Below are 19,280 nucleotides of genomic sequence, written 5' to 3' on the forward strand. Positions count from 1 at the left end.
CTAATCTCTGTCTAAGTCTGTTGATGGCTCCACCAGCCTCCAGGTCCTCTGCAGAAGGGCTGTGATGTCACCTGGGACTCCTCTCTCCCCTTCCCACTCCCCAGCCCTAGCTCTGACTTTTCTTTTTATTTACTTATTTATTTTTATTTTTATTTTGGTATCATTAATCTACAATTACATGAAAGACATTATATTTACTAGGCTCCCCCCTTCACCAAGTTCCCCCCACATACCCCTTCACCGTCACTGTCCATCAGCGTAGTAAGATGCTGTAAAATCACTACTTGTCTTCTCTGTGTTGCACAGCCCTCCCCTTGCCCCCCCACTATACATGCTAATCATAATGCCCCCTTTCTTTCCCCACCCCCTTGTCCCTCCCTTCCCACCCATCCTCCCCAGTCCCTTTCCCTTTGGTAACTGTTAGTCCATTGGGTTCTGTGATTCTGCTGCTGTTTTGTTCCTTCAGTTTTCCTTTGTTCTTATATTCCACATATGAGTGAAATCACTTGGTACTTGTCTTTCTCCACCTGGCTTATTTCACTGAGCATAATACCCTCTAGCTCCATCCATGTTGTTGCGAATGGTAGGATCTGTTTTTTTCTTATGGCTGAGTAATATTCCATTGTGTATACGTACCACATCTTTATCCATTCATCTACTGATGGACACTTAGGTTGCTTCCGTATCTTGGCTATTGTAAATAGTGCAGTGATAAACATAAGGGGTGCATCTGTCTTTTTCGAACTGGAGTGCTGCATTCTAAGGGTAAATTCCTAGAAGTGGAATTCCTGGGTCAAATGGTATTTCTATTTTACTAGCTCTGACTTTCCTATATGACCTCCAATCCACCTCTAACTGACCCCACCAAATTGCTGCTGGATGTAGCAAAGTGACTTCTAGTTGGTCTCCTCACTCCTCAACCTTCTCTCCTCCAACTCAAATTATGTGAAGTAATCTTTCTAAAAAGCAGTTTCCATACTTTCAAGTCATCAATAGTAAGCCTCATTCTCTATCAATTAAAATCTAAATTTAGATGTTCAAAGAATCCCATAGAATTCTATCCTTTCACAACCAACATACAGGTGTTCTTGCTCTTTGCTACCTGTCTGAGGTTTCTCTATGTTTGATTTTTTTTTATGATTTATGAAATACTCAAACATACACAAAATTAAAGCATACTGGAAGCTCCCATGGGCTCCTCCCATAGCCTCACTGTTGCCAACATGTGGTCGATCTTGTTGCATCCTGGGCCCTCACTAACTCCCTGACCTCAGCCACTATCACTTTTTTTACTCATGGGCTTTTTTAACCTTTGATTTTCAAATTAAAAAAATTTCCAATATCACAAATATACAGAACAGAGAACGAAAGCTTCCCATAACCCCATATTCCTGAGCTAATCATCGTTCATAATTTATGGAGTCTTTTTTCAGATTTTTTGCTGTGTGTATATTAACATTTAAACTAATTAGTATTTTCACAATATTAATAACTATATTTAATCTTCTTTACAAATTACTTTTTCCATTTAACAATGTATGTTGGACATGTTCCATATGAGATCATGCAGATCTACCTTGCTCTTTTAACAGCTGGATTGTATTACACTGTGTAATCTATTTAACCAGCCCCTATTGGTGGACAGTTGAAAGAGCAGTTTCCATCTTTTCATTGTTATGAAAAGATTACAGGGAACATGCTTTTACATGTTTCTTTCTGTACTTGTGCAAGTTTTTCTATAGGAAAAAATCCCAGAAGTGAAATTGCTTGATCCACAGATAAAGGCATCTAAAATTTAAACAGATGCTGTAAAATGTATGAAAAGTGTATAAAAGTACTTCTTTTGTCACATTCCTGAGAATATTTAATCTCTCTAATATTTGCCAATCTGATCAGCTTAAACTGATGTTTCATTATGGTTGAAATTTGTTTAATTCTTTGTTAGTTTGAGCCTCTTTCCAACTATTAACCGAACATCAGAACTCCAGGGATGGGTGTTCAGGCAGAGGAGCAATGGAGGAGGGGCTGGAGCCTAGAGAGGTGGTGAGGCTCTAGATGACTAAGTGCCTTGAGCATCAGGCTGGCACAGCTGGGCTGTACTACAAGCTAGGAGGTTCAAACCAAGGAGTGAATAGGTCAAAATCCTCTGCCTTCTGATTAAGGGTCGTTTAGCAGGACCTGAAAGCTCCTAGTCTGTCTCTGCCTTCATTTCTGGGAGGAGACTTTCCCCAGAGAAGCCAGTCTTCAGACCAGCCAACTCCCACTCCACTCACCCATTCAGGCTTCCCCTTCCAAAGTGCAGTAGTGCAGGCTGCTCATCTCTGGAGCATGCCTGCACTCCCTCCTTGAGTGTGTACTTTGTTTTATTAAACTACTCTTTGTTCGTAAAAAAAAAAAAAATGCTCAAGCAGAGTTTCAGTCAAAGGTGTGGGACTTTGGGCTCATCAGAAGATTGAGACACTCAAATTAGTAGAAGAGATATTTGTAAAACTGTAATACCTGAATTCCTATACTTCTGAATGTGTACAGTAATTAATAACCACAATTATTTCCTGCATAGGACCTGAATTCAGAAAATTCAGTGTGTAGCCACTAAATTCATTCACTGAGTCAATCAGTGTTTCCAGAAGACTTCCTGAGTGTTGCCAGGTATTGTTGCTAGACACAGGCTACACAGGAGAACAAAAGACTTGATTTGGGGGAAACTTGATTTCAAACAAACTGTCAATATCTAAATATTATAGACAGATGAAAAAAACAGACTGACAAAAAGAGAGCAAGCCAGAACTAGAGACACCCTGATCTGTTTTCAAAATAATAAGCACTACATGCAAAAAAATTATTTTACCATGTTTAAAGATTACCGGAGGAGAAAGGACAACAATGTAGAAAATAACATATTGGAAGGTAAGCGGCAAATGAATATGAAGTGTAATGGAAAGACCTGCTTCAAATTGTGACTCATCTGATAAGTTGACTATAATATACAAGAATCATGAGCGATCAAAAATATTTTTATCAAAGGGTAAAAATCTGAATCTAATCATGAGGAAACATCAGACCAACCCAAAATAAAGGAAACTCTGCAAACAACTGGTGGGCAATCTTTAAAAACATTGAGATCATAAAGACAAGATTGAGGAACTCCTCCAGATTCAAGGAAATTAAGAAGACAAAAACAACTAAACGTGACCAGGATTGGATCCTGGTCCGGGAAAGAAAAAGGTATAGAAGGCTTTATTGGGACAATTAGTGAAATTTGAATATGAATTACAGATTAGATAACAGTAATTTAACAACGTTAAAATGATACTCATACTGTGATATTTAAGAGGATGTCCTTAATGTTAGCAGTGAAGATGAAAATATTGAGAAGTAAAAGTCTACAATTTGCTCTCAAACTGTTCAGGTAATGAAGCAGATGATGAGAATAGTATATATTGTATAGAGAATGATAAAGCACATCGGAAAGTAGCAGTGAGCCTAGGTGAGGAGTGTGTGGGAGCTCCTTTAATTGCTTTTGCAATTTTTCTGTAAATTTGACATGTTTTTCAAAGTATTTTAGATACATAAGATAGAAAGATATCACCAATGGTATGGTTGGAGTGCTTGTTTAGACTGGCTCCATGATGCCTTCTGGGAGAGGGGCTAGCCATGTGAATAGAGCAGTGTTGGATGCCTGAACAGAGCCCTCATAGTGTCCCACTGATGTCCCTTGCTCATGAAATGTGGCTCTTAGAGAAAGCAATACCTGTGGTCAAGCTCCAAAATGAATGAGCTTTGGGGACAAGGTTTAATTTTGTAACCTTTGCCCAATTTTGATCCTGAACAGCAAGCAATATATGAGATCCTGGCAGCAATGCCTAGCCTGGCCCATCTCTGCTAAAGGCTGTAAGTTGTTCTGTACTCTCCTCCTTTTCCTTTTTTTAAATTTGAATTTTCTTGGTTCTACCTGGTGACACCAGGAATGCTCTGAAGGTCGCACTGATTAGAGTTAATCATATGCATGACACAATCTGGGCCACCCTATTCTTTGCGTTAGAAAAGAACTTCCCTTTTCTTCTTGGGCTTCTGACCAGACAAGTTGAGAGTCTTCTGAAGCTGCCCCAGGCCCTGAATAGGGGTTTGCCTGTCCTCCGGCTCAGTGGGGAGCCAAAGCACACAGTCTTCTGGGCTGGGAAAGTGTGTTAGACAGGGGCTGGGCTGGGCTGGGGCTGGATTGTCCACTCACATGTCCTTGAATGTTGATAATACTGACCTCTGAAGCTGTGACAAAATCACTACATTTTGTCACAAATTGAACATGACTGTTTCATGGCAGAAGTTGATAGAACATGAGAATGTTTTTCCCTTGTGTGCTATGTCGATTTACCTATGAGGCCACAGGTTCTTAGCACTCATTCACAAAATGGAACTACAGTCACTGAACAAGTATCTATTGGGTGCCTACTAGGGTTCGGGTGGTGAACTAGGAAGTCATGGTCCCTGCCTGGGAGCTCAGAGAGAGTGACAAGAGTCAGTGGGTTAGGACAACACAGTGTGTCACAGTGAGACAGGGACCATGGGCTTAGACAGAGTAGGGCGAGGGCCTCTGGAAAAAGCAAGGCAGGATATTTACAGTCAAAGCAATGTAACAATGTAAAGTCCCTATCAAAACTCTGTGTTCAGTATTATGCAAAGTCAAGGTCACACTAATTCTCTAGGGTAAAGATACTAGACTAGGAATACAGACATCTTCATTGAGATCAGTTAAAGGTCAAAAGGCCAGGAGCAACTTGGCCTGGAACGTTTGAGTGTTCTGCAACATGAATTCACTGTAAACAGCTCTAGCAAACGGACAACAACCCAGCCCACCTTGAGGGCAAGGCAGGTGATACAAGTCCACACCTTAATCCCTCAGTTCCCAAAAGTCCTCAACTGCCTATAAATCCCCTAGACAACGCACCACCCGGGCTCTCTTGACCTCTCCTGGCGTAAACCAGGAGCTCTGTCTGTCTTCTCACTGTATCTCTCAGTAAAAGTCTCCCTTGCTCTCCTACCTTGAGTGTTTGTGAAACTCATTCTTTGGCTTCGCAAACAAGAACCCCAACATCAACAGCACAGGAAGGAGGATTTGCCTGGAACCTAGACTATATATATATATATATATATATATATATATATATTTCTAAGATGAATGGCAAAGACCAAAAGAAGTTAAAAGATAAATGATAAACTGGAGGCAAAAAACACCAGCTGAAGGGCTAAAACAATGCAAAAAAAAAAAAAAGAAAGAAAGAAAAAAGACCTACTACCCTGTAGAAACTGAGGCAAACATACTTGAGCAGACAATTCAATGAAAAGGAAATACAAATGGTTCTTAAACATATGTAAAGGTGCTCAACCTCATGCTTAATAAGAGAAATGCAAATTGAAATTTCAGTGGGATACCACTTTCACCTGAGCCAAGAACAAAGGTTGCTAACACTGTTGTGGAGAGCTGGGGAAAGGGAAGCTCTCTCTTATCTCTGCTAGGAGTGTGCCTTGGAACAATTTACCCCCCTGGGGCAAGTTAGCCACAGTTGTCAAAATTTAAAACCACATCCTTTGACCCAACAATTCCAAAGCTAGGCATTCATCCTTCAAACACACTTAAAACTTGCAAAATGTCATAATGTTAAGTGAAAAAAAAAGGGGGGATGGGGGGTGAAGAACAGTGTGTATCAGCATGGAGAATGTAGTCTGATTCTGTAACATCTTTCTACATTGATAGATAGTAACTGCACTAGAGGTGGTGAGGATTTGATAATGTGCTTAACTGTTGAACCACTGTGTTTTACATTAGAAACCATCATAAAATTGCATGTCAATGATACTTCAATAAAAAAAGAACAGTGTATATCATATGCTATTGAGTTTATCTATAAAACCATGTGGCTGTACCAGACTTTTCTTACCTTTCCCCCAATGCTGGGTGTGTTCTTTCCATGTTTTTTTGATTGTAAGTAATGCTGGAAAGATATCAAATCTTTGTCCATATCTCAGATTATTTCCTTGGAACAGTCCAGATTACTAGGCCAAAGAGAATTTATGGTAGCAGTGCAGCAAACATCACCATTTGTTAAGCAGCCTGTTTTTTTTCTCTTCACTCTCACAACAGCCCTGTGAAATAGGCAGGAGCACCCCCAGTTGAGGAAAAGGGTTTAAAGGAGGCAAAGAGACTTGTCCTCCGGTGCGCAGCTGGAATGATGAGGTCCAGAACCCACATCTGCTTGGCTCCCAAGCCCCTGCTTTAGATCCCACTCATCTGTATGGGGCATTTTTAAGGCTCTTCATATACACTGTCAAATTACTTTTGTGGGGTTGAAGGGCAGGCCTCCCCAAGATGTACCCTTGTGGCATGCTGATTATATCAAGAGCTGAAAACAGCCAAGGCCCAAAAGACAGATACTTTGACCACCCCCACCCCTCCCCCAACTGCATAAAAAGGATTTAGATGGAATTGCTCCAAGAGGAGACTATCACCATAGATAAGTACTTTATAATATGACCTAGGTGTGGTAGACAGATAAGAATGCTGAAAATTCCTATGTCCTATTGTTTCTGCATAGCCCCATCAAACATTTGTTTACCAAACATTTACTCTGTCATACTCCTGTGAATAGCTTCCTTTTTCCTTTGAAGTCCCAGACCCCCTACCCTCTTCTGGTTAGTTTGGGATGATGTATATACCTCACTTAACCTGTGTTTGGAATCTATGTCTATGGATTTCCCATATGCATGTAATTAATTTGGTTTTTTTTTTCTTCTGTTAATCTGTCTCATGACGATTTGATTCTTAGATCAGCTAGAACATTAAGGGATAGGGGAAGTTTCTTCCTCCTCAACCCTATTCAGAAACCTCATACCAGCTCCGCCCACTGAGAGCTGGAAACTTGCCAACCCACCCAGGCCAGTGTTGGGGATTCCGTATTTGCCTTTTGCTAATTTGGAAGGGAAAAAAATACCAAATAGCATCTCACAAGGTATTAGACAACTAGTGAATTTTCCATACTAGCTGTATTTTTCCTCTTGTTAAGTGTTCATGTTGGACTATATATATACTTAAATATATAAAACTTTCTCAAAAATGTAACACTGCCAATTCTTATCTAGTCTCAGTAAGAAAGACACTGGCTCATGTGGGCAAAAGCAACAGTCTAGGAAGCCAGATATGTTGTTCCAGCTCCCAGGTCCTTGGCTTTAGGCTGGAGATCCAAGTTCAGGAGGCCTGAAACTGCTATGGGAGAAATCGAGCACATTCAGATTGAGAAAGGAGTTGTGTGTGATGCTTATACAAAACCAACACGAAGATGTACCATGTACTGCTTTCTGCTAGATCAACAAATGTATGGGGCCATCATCCCAGGGACAGCCCTTTCCTTCTGTTCCATGTCAGGCTGGTGACGGACTCAGGACTCGGGGGCTGGGATGCCCATTGGCGGGCACATTTGCAGAGCAGAGCTTGTCCAGGAGCGAGCCTGTTAGTTTCCAGAACCTTCTGCGCGATTTCCTCGCTTCCTTCTGCGCAGGCTGTGGGGTCGTGCCCGGGAGGAGGAGAAAGGCTGACTGCAGGCTCCTCTACTGCGAGGGCGCACTGACCACCCCAATCCTGGCTGGCCTGCCTTTCCGGGCTGGAAGGGAGTGGGACTGCCTTCCCAGAAAGGCCGGGGACATGGTGGCCTAGAGGCCCGGGCTCTGGCGGGGAAGGGAGGCCAAGTAAGCCGCGTGGACAGGGCGATAAGGAGGCTTCTGTCAAAGCCTGCTGCTCTCTGCGAGTTTGGAACTCCTGACAGCGGTCCGTCAGCAAGGTGAATTCTTTCGGAAATGGTCTCATTCACACGCTGCCAAGACGTCCGCGACCTCCCCTTGAATACACAAAAATTAAAAGCAAAACAGCAGCCCTGCTAATTTAGTAACTTGCGAGATGCAGCTGGTGCTCCTTTGCTCGGAGAAACTGCCCGGCCTTCCGGCCCCCGCCCTCGCCTCGGGGAGGTCTCCCTGGAGTTATTTTGTATCCTGCAGCTCCAGGCCTGATTGTGACAGCTGAGTGACTTAGCTGGCACCTTGGGACGCGGAATGACAAAGGCGCAGAGCATTGCCCGGTGGTGGGGGCTGGCAGGGCTGGCGGGGGAGGGTGCGGTGCGCAGGAGCCCCACGCTCCAGCAGCCGCCTGGGGGAAACTTTCGTGTCCGTGCCCCTTCCGCCCCCCTCTGTAAACTGATTCTTGTAGAAATTAAGTGAGAAGGCCTTGCAAGCCCCAAGTGTGGATATTCAAGTGTCTTTGCGGCCTGGAAGTGGTTTGGGTCTCAGGTCTCCCCAAGGCCCGGGGCCATTCCTGTCACTGCCGCTGCCAGCAGCACCTTCTCTTTCTCTTTTCCAAGTGCCAGGTGTCCGTCGTTCTGCCCCAGAGGCCACTTTGCCCTCCCTGCCCCGTACCTTCATGTCTTCTGATCCGTGGCACCAGTTTTGTTTCTGGTCACGGGCATGGGCCTTCGTGCCTGGGTGTGGTCGTGGACGCCTCCGGTTGCTTCTGGTCTCCGCAGGCACCGTCTGGGCAGTGCACGGAGGTCAGGTTTGTCCGTGCCTGCCTGGACCCGGGAGCAGCCCAACAGAGCCACCGCCGTGGAGCAGCAGGCTTCAGGCCTGGGCTTTGCGTGCAGACCTCACTGACCCATAGGTTGCTTGTAATGAGAATTCTGACCTCCTCCCAAGTGCTTAGCAGCTCAGGGCCACAGTTTCTTGTCTGTAAAATGGGGGATAATAGTATTTAAAAAGGATTTTTGTGAGGATCAAGTGAGCCAATTCAGGGAAATCACTTAGTGCTGTAAGTACTATGTAAGTGGTAGCTATTATTAATAATATTGTTACACCAAGCACTCAAAGCCATGTTCAGCAAACATGCTGCCTCAGTCCACTTCAGCATCCTGAGTTCCCTCACTGTTTATCCTTAGGGATTTTGAGTGGAGCCACAGAATTACACAACACCATGTCCAATGTGAGGCCCCTACTCCTTTAATTGACAGAAATAAAATGCACTTCTCCTAGCCACATTGCAAATGAGTTCCTAGGTCATTTGTCATTTCTTCATGCTCAATAAGTTTGAGAGGCTGCAAAGAGAGCACTGAATGGACCAGGGCAGAATTTCTCTCTTAAGTAGCAGCCGTATTGCCAAGAAGCATCCATATTTCAAAAAAACTCAACTTAATAGTAATGAGAAAGTTCATTATTTGGAAGCCAGCAAAGTCACATTGAAGTACTAAGGTGATTTTGACTTACTTTTCTCCCTTTCAGGGCAAAGCACAGTAGCTAGCCTGAGAATGACGCTACTGGCCCAGGCTTTCATAGCTTTTATTCACAAGGAGAAACTAATCCACTTTTTAATTCTTTCCATCTCATCAGTAGTTTTACTAAAGTACTGTGGGGAAGGTCCAACATAATATTATCTGATATATATCACAACCACGACCAAAGGGCATTCAGCTAGGGGGTTTGGAGAAAAGGATAATGAGTGGGGAGGAAGTTCTTTTACCTCAATGACACAGTTCCTGAGATTTAAGAGAAGTATTTATAAGTATTGCATTTAGGAAATACATTAATTCAGGTTATGCAACACTACTACCTGCTAGTAGTAGACAAACTTCAACTTCTCTGACTTAACAAAATATATTTCTCCTCTTACATGTCAAAACAAGTGGTGGCAGTGTGCTCCATCTGATACTCAGGATTCTGGGGCATAGTGGCTCTGATACTCAGGATTCTGGGGCATAGTGGCTCCACCAATTTAAAGCTACTCATCTGGAAAACATGGTTTCTGAGGTGCTTTGGAAGAGAAAGAGGAATGGAGAACGACCACTGTAATTCTTAACTTCCTTGACCTGGAAGTAATACCTACCCTTCTCCTCATCATCCATTGGCTGACTCTAGCCACATGGTTCTAACCTTATTGAAAAAAGTCTGTGAAATGTAGGGAGCGCAAGAAATAGTTGGTGAACGCTAATCTCTCTGCCACAGATTGAGAGATTCCGAACTACAAATAAACTGAACTTGCAGTTGTTATTTCAGGTCATCAGTTATAATTCAAGAAACAAAATCAGGAGTCATTAAAGATTGTTTACTAAAAGGTTATCACTTGATCTGTGGCATTGCAATTGAAAGAAAACAGAGGATCTCAGTCCCAACTAGTAGATATGCTGTCACATCAGCCACTGAAGTAAGGCACATGGAACAGATTAATAGGCTGTAAACTCTAGAAAGAGGCAGCTAAAACAGTTGTGGGAGTAGAGAGGAGTGCCTCAAAGTATGGTGCTCTTGATCTTAGAGAGAAACTGAGATGGGAGTGGTTCCAAGTCTGTGTGTGTGTGTGTGTGTGTGTGTGTGTGTGTGTGTGTGTGTGTGTGTGTGTGTGTGGCAAATAGCAAATGTATATAATAAATAAAATACGCCCATTGGTCAAATGCCAAAATGTGAAATATTTAACGACACTCCCCAGCAAACTTACATAGCTTAGAAAAAGTGATTTTAGATTGGGAAACAGTAAGTACTATTTTACAGTGGTTAGGAAATGTGTTTATCCAACCTTCCTATATTTAATGAATGCCTATGATGTGTAAGACACTATACAAGAAATCTTTAAGTTTTGACAGTCTTAAATATTTTATCTTAAATCTTTTACAGTCTAATTTGTGAAATATGAAAGAATAGGCTTTAGATCAGCAGATAACAGATCCTTAACCTTTTATTTTACTCAACATCATTTATTACTAACACATGCAGTGCAATTTGGGGAATATAAAGGTGAATCAAACCCACTCCCAACCCTGAAGGAGTTTCTGGCTGAGGTTATGATCAAACTCAACCATGTTCTCCCACAATCAGTTGTTTGTTACTAATACTAGGAATGTATTCAAGCTGATATAATTGTCACCAGGTTGATCCCTTGGCTTTCTTTGGGATGTTTTAGACTTGCTAACTTGAATGATGGGACGTTGACTGTATTGAGCACCTTATAGCTGGAAAAGCTAATTCAGGCCCTCTGTCTTCAATTTTGTTGAAAAATTGGATTATTTCCAGACATGGAATGATTATGATATATGCAAACCCTCTGAGGCTCAACATTCCAGTAAGTTACTAATTACTACTCTAGTTACCTCAGCTGAAAATTTTAGCCCGACCTTCAGTCACAATAAGAATACTGAGGTAAAAAATTAGGAAAAAAAAGTCAAAATACTATCTTCCAGTGTCACGACCTAACTTTTCTCCTTCCGCCTCCTCTTTCCCTTTATTATTCACACTTCCTATGACAAAAATGTATACAAATTTTATAATTTACAAATATGGGGAAAAAGTTATTCAGAAGTTTCATTCTCATCAATTCTTTAGGTACTTTATATCCAAGAATAGTGACCTTTTGGGCATCACAGGGTAAGTTAATAATAAATTACTGAGGGCAGAGATTTGTAGTTTATTGTTTAAATAAGTTGTAGGATTTGGGGCCTGGCTAAGACTTTAGAGATGATGTAAAATAACTCCTTTGCGTTTACCTATTCATTACTTTAACAACTATTGAGCATCTACTATAAACCAGGCACTATGCTAGGCTTGGAGCACACAGCTCCCCACATGGGATTAGTGTCTCATAGAAAACCCAAGTTTTAAGACAATGCCACTCTGTGAGTTGTCCAAGGACACACATTTGTTGGTGGCAGAGTTGAATAAAAATCTGGTGTCCTACTTTTTATTTGGTGCTCTCTTTCATATTCCTTTGCCATTGGCTCTCCGAACTGTGTATTTTCTTTCTGTATTGAAGATAAAATGAGAGAAAACCATCTTTAGTTGAGCACTTTGGATTGGGCATATTGAATAACCTACACTTCCTTACCCCTGGAAAAGTGTTAAATAGTCTGGTGATTTCTAAATTTACTCTGGTCAGGTCGTCAGACTCAGAGATAAAGTTTCACTGTCTGTCTTGAAATGGGGGAAAAAAAGGGGGAGGAAAGAAAATGTACATGTTGATGTAAAGTTACCCACTTTCCTTTCATGGGATGGGCTATCCCTTATTAACAGAGTATGTTCTTATTGTTTTGAGGGTTAAAATGTCCTTTTTTTGATGACATGATACAGATAGTAGATGGAAGTTAGTTCTTTTTTAAAATGTCCTATTATCAAAATTAAAAGGTGGCAACTCTGTCAGTTTCCCCAAAATTTCAAAATCCAAATGACTGGGAATCATTAAATTAAATATTGAAATAGTTCAGATTTCTTTGATATAGCCTGGTACTAAAAACTGAGTCCTTATTACGACTCTCTTATGATTAATGAAAAGCCACCACACCTATGAGTCTCAAAACAGAAACAAAAAGATCCCTGAGAAATGTCCTCTCAGCAACATAGCTGATTTTCCCATTTTTTTCCACTCTGTGTCTTCTTCAGAATTCCTCACTTGATACTAAGGCATCCTCCTGGTTTATATAAATCAATGGTTCTCTACTTTGATTGCTCAAGTGCTTTAAAACAAATTTGATGGATGGGCCCCACCCCTGATATTCTTATTTTTAAATGTGGCCTCAGGTAAGACAAGTGCTAGGCTGGTTCAGAAGTTTTCAGGTGATCATAATGTGTGGGGAGAGATGGGAACACAGATATGGATGGTGTCAGGCACTAGGGTAATTACACAGATGAACAAGCCTGTCTATGCAGTAGGAAAGCTAATTAGGAAAACCGATGAGCAAAATGTGACACCAGTGTAGTAAGTGCTTTTATTTATTCCATAATTCAACAAATAATAACAGAGCACTTAATAAGTGCTGGGGTTGGTGTAAAAGTGTCCTTAGAGTCCTGTGAGCTACCTGCAAAGACCAGGAAAACTTCACAGAGGAGGCAGCAGCCTAGCAGGGATTTGGCGGAATGTTTCAAGAACTTCATCAGGTTGGGTAGGGATGGTGGGCATGGCTGCCGAGGGAACAGCATATCTATACATAGAGGAGTGTGTTGGGCTGGGAGAAGCTAGAGAGGAGAGTTGAGTGCAGATGTGCATAGCCTTACAGGTAGACTAAAGAGTTTAGACTTGATCCAGAATGTATTTAAAAGATATTAGAGGTTTTGAAGTGGGAACGCACAAATGGGGTATGGATGCAGAATACCAGTATTTTTCTTCCACAGAACAATAGATTGAATTTGCTAGCCTATTTAAAACTAATGGTTTGATTGATCATCCCACACCCCTCTGCCCTTGACTGACATAACCGGACATTGTGACCTTGTGGGGAATGAAGCCAATGAAGAGAGAGGATTCCATGTGGCCACTGGAAGGGCAGGGTGTAGACCAGTGTTTTTTTAAGTAACTAATTGCATGCAAATAGAATGAGCTGAGGCCTGGACATACCAGTTTAGGGTCCCTGGTGGCTGCCTCCTTACTCACTTTACTTCAGAAGGATTTGTTTGTACATCTGTAGATGGGATACTTTTTATCAGGTTGTTTGACTTGCGTTGGAGCAAGTAAACAAGCCTGAAAGATCAAACCTTCCAGGTTCCCTTCAGCTCCTGAAGGTACTCTGGGCTCTTTTTTTATCCTTATTCACGACTCAAGGACAAATAGATAAGAACACAGAATCATCCCAGCACAGGGGATTTCAAGCATCTGGCTAAGACATTGACAGAAGAAATATTCCTTTCCAGTTAGGGGAGAATTCAGCCTATGCTGGCGGTTCTCAAATTCAGTGATCATAAACTTCAAATGCAGATTTGGGAGCCCCATTCAAGACCTACTGATTCAGCATCTCTGGGATTAGGCCAAGGAGCCTATGTTTTAAGCACTCATTCCCAAGTCATTTTGATGCTAGTGATCTGTGGACCAGACTGAGCAGTATAATTGTAGTTATCAGTAGTTCTGGCCAGTTGTGGCTGTTGGCAGCTGTCTTTGGGGAGGCAGGACTAGTCAGATGAGCCCCGGGATTCATAATCTTTCAGCCCAGTCATCTTGCAAATTTTGCATGATGCTTAATTTTCAATTCAAGTTATATCTAGGCTAACTTCATAATTGAGCTGTTTAGCTCAGCAGAGGACTTGAGATACCAAACAGATAAGAGAGGTTTAGGAGTAAGCATTAAGTATCTCTGGCTGTGCCTGTTATCCTTTCTAGTCCTACTTATCTCAAGAGCCAGGATTTCTCAAAGGAAGAGTAACCTTAAAGGGGTGTATCAATGGGAAAGCAACAGATTGCCTTTCCTTGCTATGCACTTTAGAGAGCTGTATTTGTGAAGAAAACCTGAAAAAACACATCATCAAGATGTTGGATAAAGATATCTCTCTCTTCTGTGTTCATCAACTTCTGGGGTGACAGGAGCACAATTTTAGGCAAACAAGACTTATTTCTCTCTAAGGTGTCTCTTCACTTCTTGACGCCCTGGAAATCCATATGGCTAACTCATTAATGATGACGAGTGCTAGATGCTCATAAATCTCCACAGTTCATTGGCTAAAGCCATCTTAAATGTGGACTTCAGGGCTTTTATTGTGTTTGGTTGCTTCTTTTGCATACTTTAGTTTGAGTGTACAGATTTAGGGTTTTGAAACTTGTTTTTAATTAACACAAGGTTTATTTTTAGTGCTTGAGATAAAATGCAGGCTGGGAACTCAAATCTAAGTTACAAAATGAAGTGCATCTGGGTAGACTATAAGAAAAAAAATAGAACATAATGGATAATGTGTTTGCCAGGATTCTTAAATTTACTTAGTAACTTCTTGGAGAATAAAAATCCCAGCACCTGCATTATAAAAAATGCACACCTTCTAACTGTCCTACTCTTTGAAATACCTAAATTAACTAGACTGAATTATGAATTAATAGCTTGTAAAAGTTCACCTTGAGCCAGCTACTGAAGATACTAAATAAAAGAGACAGTGTGAGGAAACCCAACCTGCTGTTTGTTTGTTTTATCCGTAATGTAACTCAAAAGTAGCCAAGCCAATGGTGGATCACAGAGCTTTCCCTGTGTTTTGTTTCCCTGAGCCGAGTTTGTGAATGCCCAGATTTCATCTAAAGGGGTTTGTGTTTTTAAAACTAACAAGCAAGTAATAAAATACCTATAAAAGGGTTTATAATGGAACCAGTGACAGTTTTGAGTGTAACATTCCAACTCTTTGCTCCCCTTCTCTCTTTTTCTATCCTATCCAACTCTGTGCCCTTTGTCTTAGTTCCTTTCTCACCTGCTGTCAAGCAGCACACACGTAGTGCAGGGCAGCTCACACCCCACAGGGGCAGACCATCTTTAAAAAGTGAGGTGTGTACTGTGCTCTGCATTTACCACAAGCTGTGCCGCTTGTTTTGTTTGTCTGAGATAAGGCGCTCTTACAAAGTACCTCTCTAGTTTTGCACAGGGGTTTCTCGGGGAACTGGGGATGCTGCCGCGGCAGTGTCAGTGGCATAAGGATACTGGAGTCAACCAGGCAGGAAGCCGGGGCCGTCTCTCCGTGGCGCCCTGCCTCACCCTGCCAGGGCCCAAGATCACCGGGACTCCAGGGGCCGACTTAACAACAGGTGGTTTTCCACCCAGGCCACCATGCCTGAAACTTGGTTTTCTTTTACAAAGCCACAGTTCTCCCCCTCCTGATGAAATGGCGCCTCGTAAAGGAAACTTTGTACTCAAACTCTGTAGGATGCATTTCTCAAACCTACTTTTTCTATTTCCTTAAGTCTCCCCTGCCAGCATCCTACTCATCTCCCGGGAGAATGAAGGACGCTTTCCTCAAAGTCTTGAGGGCGCTGAAAGATAATGTGGGCAGTGTCAGAGTGGCTTCGCCTGCGCGGCCAGCGGAGCCCCCAGCCTCCCTCATGTGGGCCTCAGGAACTCGGGGGGCCCAGGGGAAGCCTGGAAAACCGAACTTCGCCATCAGCCTTCCTTCGAGCCCTGGCTGGAGGAGAGGGGGGAAGGGCCCCCCAGCAGTCTTACCCCGACTCCCCCGCCCCTCAGCACCTCTGCCATCGGGCTGCACGGCCCAAGAAAGCACTGAGAACGCAGCGCAGAGCGCTCCAGCTCCTCACAGGCAGAGAGAGGGCATCCTGAGGGCCAGCTTCCCCTCCAGTCCGCGTCTGGCAACCCCAGTCCCACCCAAGGATGCCGCCGCCGTGCCCTGCCCGCAGTCGCTGAATGTCACTGCTCCCTCTTCCTCTTGATCAGGGTAGACACAGTTCCCAGGCATCCTGCTCCTCAAATCTGCCGTGATCGCCCGAGGGTGCAAAGCACGGGTGGAGGACGAAGTTTGGGGCCCACAGCACCGGGAGGGGGGGGCGCGTTGGCGAGGACCTCACCTCTCAGTCCCAGCCCTGGCGGGCACACTCCCCGCCCCAAACGGCCCAGGCGTCCCCATCCTCCCGCGGACACCGGCATCCCCGCCCTCCCCAGAGGGCGGCGAGCGGAGCCCCCCAGGGCGGAGGCAGGTACCCCCGGGGCGGGGTCTAGGGCGGGCGGGGTCCAGGCTGCGCCCCCGGCCGGGCCGGGCGGGCTAGCTGGCGGCGCGGGGGGAGCGGGGCTGGGCGGCGCTGCCTCGGGCTCTGTGCGCTGCAGCCCGGAGCCGAGGAGGAGGAGGCGGAGGAGGAGAAGGAGGCGGCGGCGGTGGGTCCCAGGCGGGGGGAGCGCGGCGCTGCGGACCCGGGCGGCTGGCAAAGGACGAGGCGGAGGCTGAGAAGGCAGCGGGGAGACCCAGGCTGCAGCAACAAAGGGCAGCAAGCGATTGGCCGGGCTGCAGGCGAGGTTAGCTGGGGGACCCGGGTGGCTGGAGGCAGCGGCGAACGGCGCACGTGCTTGCAGACACGGGCGAGTGTGGAGCTGCGGGGGGTTGGGGGGGTGCACGCCCGGCGGGTACGGTCTTGCTCCCTCTGGGCATGAGATTGTGAGGCTGCAGCGACAACGTTCTGCCTGCACCCGGCCTGGGGCTGGCAGGGTATGGGTGTGTGGGGGGTTAGGATGCAAGCCAGGGGGCGGGCGAGTAGTCGCCCGGGACGGGACGAGAGGGTGGAGGAGGGGGCGGGATGGAACGCTCCGGGCGGCGCGCCCGTCCGCGCGCTCCGCCGCGGGAGCTGGCGACTGTGAACCTCGAATTTTAACTTCGCGTGCCCGCCCGCGCGCTCCCGCCCGCGCCCACCCCTAAATCCTGCGGCCGTCGCCAGCGATCAGCTCTCACACAAACTTTAGCTGCGGGCTAGGGGATTTGGGGTTGAGTGGGGGAGGGGAGAGGGAAAAGGCCCTCTGATTGGCGTTGTTGCAGCCAATAAGGCTAAGCGCTTCTCCAGCGAGTAGACCCAATCCATTTCTAGAGGTAGAGGGGGCGGGTACGTGGAAGTAGAGATGGCGCGGCGGCTGGTAGAGAGAAACGGTCTGGGCCAATAGGTGCCCAGAAGAGGCGGGCCCAGCGGTCCGTTGATTGGTACTGGCAGTGGACCCACCCTAGGGGTGGTTCTGGAATGGGGGGAGGGATGATGGGTCGAGAGGTGTGTCTTTGCGGAGGCGAGATGACCGGCAGGAACCTGCCCCAATGGGCTGCAGAGTGGTTAGTGTGTGGGTGACGGACAGAGCCGTAGGCCAACGGATGGCCCTAAGTGTCAGCGTTCTCGTCCAATGGAGCAGTGCCGGGGCGGGGCCGCGGCTAGGGTTTAATGAGACTCCATTGGGCTGTAATCAGTGTCATGTCGGATTCATGTCAACGACAACAACAGGGGGACACAAAATGGCGGCGGCTTAGCTCCTACCCCTGGCGGCGGCGGCAGCGGTGGCGGAGGCGACGGCACCTCCTTCAGGCGGCAGCTGTAGCTTTTTTCTCAGGCAGCGGCAGCGCCCCCGGCAGGCGCGACGGTGGTGGCGCGCGGCCAGGTCTGTCACCCACCCCTCGCGTTCCCAGGGGGAGGAGACTGGGCGGGAGGGGGGCGGAAGGTGGGGGTGGGATCGGGGGCTTGTGATGCCCCTCCCACAGGCCTCTGCGCGAGGGTCACCGCGGGGCCGCTCAGGGTCAGGCTGCCCGTGAGCGTGACGGCAGGGGGCGGGAGAAAGGGGAGGAGGGACAGGCTCCGCCCCTCAACGGGCCTCCAGGGCAAGGGGCGTGGCTTGAGGTGGAGGGGAGGGGCGATACAGGGGTGGGGGCGTGGCTCGGGTGGTCGGAAGGCGGGGGCTTGGAGGGATTTTCTGAGTAGGAGTGACATGGTAGTTTTCTGGCAGGAAAGGCGTGGGGCCAGCGAGTATCTGGGAAGGACTGGTGAGGGGGTGGATGGGATGGGATATGGAGGTGTGCAACCGGGTGCAGGAGGGAGAGTAAGGAGAAGGCAATATTGGAAATTTGGAAGGGGTCCCAGGGGTAGGTGAGGGCAGGTGAAGTGCTGCGGAAGAGTAGATTGCCGTTATCTGCGGGCAGAGTAAGAATGGGTTTGGGTGTGGTGGATGTGGTGTAGAGTTGAGAGCAAAGCAGAGAAGATATTGGATTGGGGCAGTGTGAGGAGAGGTACAATTGCTGTAGTGGGAAGAAGGTATAATATGGGTGAATTGGGTGTTGGAATCGAAAGGTTTGCTAGCTGTGGGGTATATAAAGCAATAAGAAAGACATGGGAGGATGGGATGGATATGCTTGGAAGAGGCTCTGAAGGATAAAACAGAGCAGATTTAAATGTGAAGGGAGGCTACTTACAACTTTTAATACATGTCTGCTCTAGAAAATCTCACGGGGATGGGGTTTCAGAAGGACGGGGAAAAGGCAGCAGGTGTGAAGAAAGATGGGTGGGGCTGGGCAATAGATCTGGGTGAATGTGATTTGGTGGATTCCACCAGGACTGGGGATGGGACAAAGAAAGGCGTTAAGATGGGAGACAGGGTTGTTTGATATGCTTGGGTGAAATTTGAGCTGAAGTCTTGAAGGTGGGCCCAGAGATGGGGAGAGCAGGTTATCTGTCTTAGGAAGAGGGGCTTTGGTCCTTTATTTGGAAAGGATATTGTGTGATTTTGAATTTGTAAGTAATTTGATGTGGGCAGGGTGCAGGAAGTGGTGGGAGACAAGGGGCAAGGCAGGGGAATGGCTAGATTACAAAATTGTCTCCTATGCCCCACCAAGGAGTTGAAGCCCAGCAATTTGGAGAGGGTATTGAGATGTTACAGAGAGTATGGGACCGAGGTTGTGAAGTGGTAATGTTAATTGCAGATGTGGAAAGTAGGAAAAGAGAACCAATGAACCAAGTGTGTTTGGCTGGGAGGTACCAGGGAATTCAAGGTGGAGTACCTGAA

General features: G+C 45.7%; 1 protein-coding gene across 4 annotated transcripts in view; it reads left to right on the forward strand.

Annotated features, from left to right (window-relative positions):
* Window positions 1–16,647: 16,647 nt before the first annotated feature.
* KAT6B (lysine acetyltransferase 6B) overlaps window positions 16,648–19,280 on the forward strand; it is a 182,357-nt gene continuing 179,724 nt past the window's right edge. Inside the window, exons 1-2 of one of the 4 annotated variants that reach the window (XM_057506023.1) lie at window positions 16,648–16,769; window positions 17,732–17,885. The gene's annotated coding sequence lies outside the window, so the exon portion shown is untranslated. Of the gene's footprint in view, window positions 16,770–17,520; window positions 17,886–19,280 lie in introns of those variants that run through there. The other 3 variants (XM_057506024.1, XM_036928866.2, XM_036928868.2) reach the window with 3 other exon arrangements.

Source organism: Manis pentadactyla, chromosome 8, assembly GCF_030020395.1.
Source record: "Manis pentadactyla isolate mManPen7 chromosome 8, mManPen7.hap1, whole genome shotgun sequence".
In the NCBI taxonomy this organism is placed as follows: Eukaryota; Metazoa; Chordata; class Mammalia; order Pholidota; family Manidae; genus Manis; species Manis pentadactyla.